The sequence below is a fragment of the Callithrix jacchus genome, chromosome 19, assembly GCF_049354715.1.
Source record: "Callithrix jacchus isolate 240 chromosome 19, calJac240_pri, whole genome shotgun sequence".
NCBI classification, from domain to species: domain Eukaryota; kingdom Metazoa; phylum Chordata; class Mammalia; order Primates; family Cebidae; genus Callithrix; species Callithrix jacchus.
Genome location: NC_133520.1, coordinates 51,010,899 through 51,016,841, shown reverse-complemented (window position 1 = coordinate 51,016,841; position 5,943 = coordinate 51,010,899). Strand labels below are relative to the sequence as shown.

Genomic DNA, 5,943 nt, shown 5'->3' with positions numbered 1-5,943 from the left:
TCCTCCCTTCCTCCTTTCTCCCTCCCTCCTTCCTTTTCCCTCCTGCCTTCCTCTTTTCTTCCTTTTTCTTCCCTCCCTTCCTGCCTCCTTCCTTCCTTTCTTCCTTCCTTTTTCCTCCCTTCCTTCCTTTTTATTCCATTCCTTCTTTTTCCTCCCTCCCTTCCTCCTTCCTTCCTCCCTCCTTCTTCCTTCCTTACTCCTTCCCTCCCTCCTTCCTCCCTCCCTCTCTTCTTCTTCCTTCTTCCTTCCATCCTATCTCCCTCCCTCTTCCTTTCTTCTTTCCTCCCTCCTCCCTCCTTCTTTCTCCCTTGCTCCTCTATCTTTTTTCCTCCCTTCTTTCCTCCTTTCCTTCTTTTTTTTTTTTTTTTTTTTTTTTTTTTTTGAGACAGAGTCTTGCTCTGTTGCGAGGCACCAGGCTGGAGTGCAGTGGCGCGATTTCGGCTCACTGCAACCTCTGCCTCCCGGGTTCAAGCAATTCTCCTGCCTCAGCCTCCCGAGTAGCTGGGACTACTAGGCGCACACCACCACGCCCAGCTAATTTTTGTATTTTTTTAGTAGAGACAGGGTTTCACCATGTTGGCCAGGATGGTTTCAATCTCTTGATCTTGTGATCCACCCACCTCGGCCTCCCAAAGTGCTGGGATTACAGGTATGAGCCACCACACCCAGCCCCTTTCTTTCTTCCTTCCTCTCTTTCCCCTTCTTTTTTCCTTCCTTCCCTCCCTCATTCTTTTCCTCCCTCCTTTTTTTCTTTCTTCTCACTTGGAACACCTATTATATATGAGCCATATACTGTGTTAGACACCAAATCAGAGATGACCCTTTCCATTATGTAAAAAACTGAAAACAAAGACTGATGTATATTGATTCTTACTTTTTGCCAGGTACTATTATAAGCACTTTACGTATATTAATTCTTTTAACCTTCGCCACAATAGTATCTGCGGTAGAAGGCAGATACTGTGATTATCTCCATTTTGGAGAAGAGACATCTCGCTGATCGTGAAGAGATGAAATAACTTGCTCAAGAAAAACCGTGTGTAAGCAGTGTCCCCTTTCTGTACTGATTCACACTGTTGGAAGGGGTTTCTGGAAGCTGGCCTGACCACTTCCCGATGGGAAAGAACTATCATTTCTTACCTACTGTGTGCTAGACACTGTGTTAGTCCTGACACCCTGACTCTTTGTTGGCCACCCAGCTGACCTCTGGAAGGTCCCAGGAAAGGGAGCTCCACTCTCCCCTAGGGGTCCAGCCCAGGAGCTCCTTCCCAGCAGTGCCACTGCCAGGGTGGTGTCCTGCTCAGCTCCACTGTGCCATAGTGCACTCCTCCAGAAGCCAACACCTAGTGTCTGCCACTGCGCACAGGACAGGCCCCTGCCTTGGACGTACAGAGCAAGCAGGCAGACACCCTGCTCCCATCTCCGTGCCTCTGCTTTGGTCATCATGATCCTGATTCTGAACTCCAGCATCACCACAGGGTCAGAGCGAATCCGGAGGGGCCAGGGGATGAGTCTGTAAGCCCAGTGGTCCCACCTCCCAATGTCCTGTCTCCAGCTGGAGTTACTCAGCCTTGGTGTTCCTCCCTAGAGAAAGAGGAGAAAGCCTCATGGGACCCTAGTAGGAACTGAGTTTGTCATACTGAGGCATGTTGCTGCCTGGGGAAGAAAAGAGACATGTGAGGTTCTTGTTTTCCTGCCCTTGTACTTGGAGTTATTGAAAGGATATCAGCAACCCCTGCCAGGTGAGGGGAAAGAGCTGCCCAGTGCGTGGGAGTCCATTTCCTGGCCATCATTAGGCTTCCTCTCCCTCCTATTGGACACGCTAGTGATTGCCTCACTCAGAAGGCTTCTGAATATTGTGGACTGATGTATTGGGGTGAAATTCCTTGTCTGGGTCCTGCAGCCACTTAAGTGATTATTTTTAAACACCAGTAACCATGAAAATAATTTTTTATTTTCACTATTTGATACTGTGAAGGACTATTAAATGGTGTTGATAGTTCAGAGTGAATGAATTAAAGTGGTCTGTTTTATGACTATTGAAAACCGTAGCTGGATTTAACATTTTTAAATTTATTCTGAACACATTAAGTAAAGTTATTCACTTAACTTACATGAATATAATTTTAACAGTATTTTTCAAACCAGGTGGATTATGACCCATGAATATATCATAATAAAACAAATTTAGTTGATAACATCAGTGTTTTTTTTTTACAGTGAATCAATAAAACAAAACAAAAACCAGAACAGAATGGATAGAATAGTGTGCTCAGATGTGGTAAGAGTGATAATTAACTAGTTTAAGCAGTTATATATCTGTTTGTGTGGATATATACACACCATATGTTTATACAAATGTGTATATGTATAATTATCTATACACACACACATGCATACACATTTGTGTGTAGAAGCTGTGATGTAAAATGTTTTTTTGCCAATGTTTAAAATTGATATGTAATTCACAAATCATAAAATTCACCCTTTTTAGTGGATGACTTTTGACAAATGTAAAATATATTTCTGACTATGTCAAAAAGTGAGAAAAACCACTTAAATCAAGAATCTACTTAATTAACTGGAGATACTCATGAAAGAATTTTTTAAGGATCTTTGTAGGCAGTGACAATTGTAATACCTAGAACGGTACTTTCATACACCCCAAATTTTAAAGGCAAACAGATACCAGGAGATTATCTAGTCAATGGTTTTCTAAACTTTCTTTAGCCATAACATCTCTTTTATAAACCAAATCTAACATAGGACCCCAACAAATAAAAGTAGAGTTGTTTGCAGAGAATGAGAAACAGTTTGGGCTGATAATAGGTTGCGCCTGTAATCCTAGTGCTTTGAGAGTCCAAAGCAGGAGGATTGCTTGAGACCAGGAGTCTAAGACCAGCCTGGGCAACACAGTGAGCTCACGTCTCTACAAAAGAAACAACTTTTAAAAACTAGTCAAGTGTGATGGTCACACCTGTGGTCTTAGCTGCTCAGAAGGCTTAGGTGGAAAGATCGCTTGAGCCCAGGAGTTCAAGGCTGCAGTGAGCTATGATCACACCACAGCACTCCAGCCTGGGCAACAGAGCAAGATCCTGTCTCTTTTTAAAAAGAAAAGAGAAGTATACAGCTGGAAAACTGCCAGTGGGGTCCAATTCTTTCAGGCCCAAATAGGGAAACTGAAGCCAGAGGAGACTTAGTGACCACTCAAGGTTGGCTGCTTCTTACTGGAGGAGCTGGAGTTCAAAATCAAGTTGTTGGCTATAGTTTAAGGCAGTTTCCATGCTCTGTTTAGTCTCAAGGGAATCATAAGTATCACTTAACTCTAGCAAATGGATTGATGCCTTCTTGGAATTTTGCAGTGGGGCCACAGATGTTTATATACCTCTACGTGGGAATGAATAGACAGAGGACCCAGTGGATGGCAGTTGTGTGAACCAGTCCAAGTAGGGCAAGAAGAGGCTCTTCCTGCATCCCTGGCTGGAACTCTGTACCAGGAAGAAGAGTAACAAACCTCCAGAATCTGAGGAATCACGTGGGCCCAATAGAGCTACCCTCTTCTTGATGATGAGCCCAGGCCTGTCGGCTTTCTGATTCTAAAGGGCCATGGCTGGGCCCTAGCCCTGGGGGGTCTATTCAGCGCAATTTCAGTACAGCCCCTGGGTGGTTGGAGAAACCATTTTGATTTTTCTTATCTAGGACTCCTATTTTACCTCCTTTTTCTATGGTTTGCATGTGAGGAGTTGGGAGGAGGCAGGGAGTATAAAACTTATGTTCCTGGTATGTGAGCTCTGCATCTGTTCCCTTCTATATCTACTCAGCACACCCACTTCAGTATCCAGACTGCTGCTGAGATCACAAAACCCAGTCACTCTTGAAAAGTCTGCCATACCAGACTTCTGTCATTAAATGCCCCATCCGATTCCCAGCCACATCAGTGAAAAAGCAAACAAGAGAGTGGGGCTAGTGATAAAGAACAGGCTTCTATCAGAAGAGATGTCATCACACATCACTGAGGAGACGCTTGGCTTTGATGAGCAAACTGTTGCACAGTATGTTCTTAGTAGATGACAAGGAAGACCTATTTAGTGAGTAAAACCTGAAAAAGTCAGCCCGGTTCCTTTTCCCAGCTCCTGTAATACTAAAGTTAAGACAGTTAGGTACCCAATGATCTCATCCCGATATTATCTCATGCTAATACCCTCAAAAGAGGAAGAGGGGTCAGAAATCAAATGACCAATCCGTTTATCTGGATATTATTTATACAGTATTGTTGCCATTGATACATGAGGGGGTCTTAGATCTCTTTGTTGGCAAAATTGTTGGCAAAATTATTGGCACTATTTGGAGCAGGATTGGGGAATGTGAGATTTGAGTTTTTAAGTGGGGCTTAGGCAATTTGCTAAGTATCTCAGAATAGGTTATTACCACCTAACTCCAGGGTGAAGCTTTAAATTGTTGGAATTCTCAAAACAGTAATGCATGCTCATATGCTAGTACACCATTAACTTCCTTGATAATTTTGTCTATATGAGTTTTGAAATAGGCATTCCCACCACATCTTATTCCCAAAAAGAAGTGTTTACTTAAGGAATATCTATACTCATATGGTCAAGCAGACAGAAACCTCCTGATTTGAAAAGAAGTATGGGAAGTTTGGTATTTTGAGCAGTGTAGGGTGGGGGGCAGCTGTTGAAACAGAACAGAGCACACAGAGCACATAGGACTGTTGGAGATGAGTATGAAAAATGAAAAATAGAAACAATATGGAGTGCTTAAAATTAAGGGGAAGCAGTTGAGATGGCAATCAGTAACTCACCTTCAGTAAGCAGAAGTTAACAGGCATGAGGAGGTGATGACCTCCCAAGTACCAAAAACTCCTGGGTTAAGCTGCATGTGAAAAAAAAAAGGATTTAAGGGTCTTTAACAATATTTGTTAACTATTTGACTTTGTACACAACATTGCGTTAAACAGAAAGTAGATATTTTAAAAACAGACAAATATTTATTGAGCACTTGTGATATGGTTTGGCTGTGTCCCCACCCAAAATTCATTTTGAATTTCCACATGTTGTGGGAGGGACCTTGTGGGAAGTAATTGAATCATGGGTGCAGGTCTTTCCCGTACTGTTTTTATGATAGTGAATAAGTCTCATGAGAATTGATGGTTCTATAAAAGGGAGTTTCCCTGCACAAGCTCTCTCTTTGCCTGCTGCCATCCATGTAAGATGTGACTTGCTCCTCCTTGACTTCCATTATAATTGTGAGGTCTCCCCAGCCACATGGAACTGTAAGTCCATGAAACTTCTTTTTCTTCTCAGTCTTGGATATGTCTTTATCAGCAGCATGAAAATGGACTAATACAGTAAATTGGTACCAGTAGAGTGGGGCACTGCTGAAAAGATACCCAAGAATGTGGAAATGGTTTTGTAACTGGGTAATAACTGGCAGAGGTTGGAACAGTTTGGAAGGCTCAGAAGAAGACGAGAAAATATGAGAAAGTTTGGAACTTCCTAGAGACTTGTTGAATGGTTTTGCCCAAAATGCTGATAGTGATATGGACAATAACATCCATGCTGAGGTGGCCTTAGATGGAGATTAGGAACTTGCTGTTAGCAGTGGTGACTCTTGGCATTTTGCCCCTGCCCTAGAGATTTGTGGAACTCAACTTGAGAGAGATGATTTAGGGTATCTGGCGGAAGAAATTTCTAAGTCAGAGCATTCAGGATGTGACTTGGATGCTGTTAAAGGCAATCAGTTTTGTAAGGGGAAGCAGAGCATAAAAGTTTGGCAAATTTGCAGCCTGACAATAGAAAAGAAAATCCTGGCCAGGTGTGATGGCTCATGCCTGTAATCCCAGCACTTTGGGAGGCCAAGGTGGGTGGATCATGAGGTCAGGAGATCAAGACCATGCTGGCTAACATAGTGAAACCCTGTCTCTAC

General features: G+C 42.9%; 1 protein-coding gene across 1 annotated transcript in view; it reads left to right on the top strand.

Annotated features, from left to right (window-relative positions):
- SLC35F3 (solute carrier family 35 member F3) overlaps window positions 1-5,943 on the top strand; it is a 372,006-nt gene that overhangs the window by 247,912 nt on the left and 118,151 nt on the right. The window lies entirely within an intron of this gene.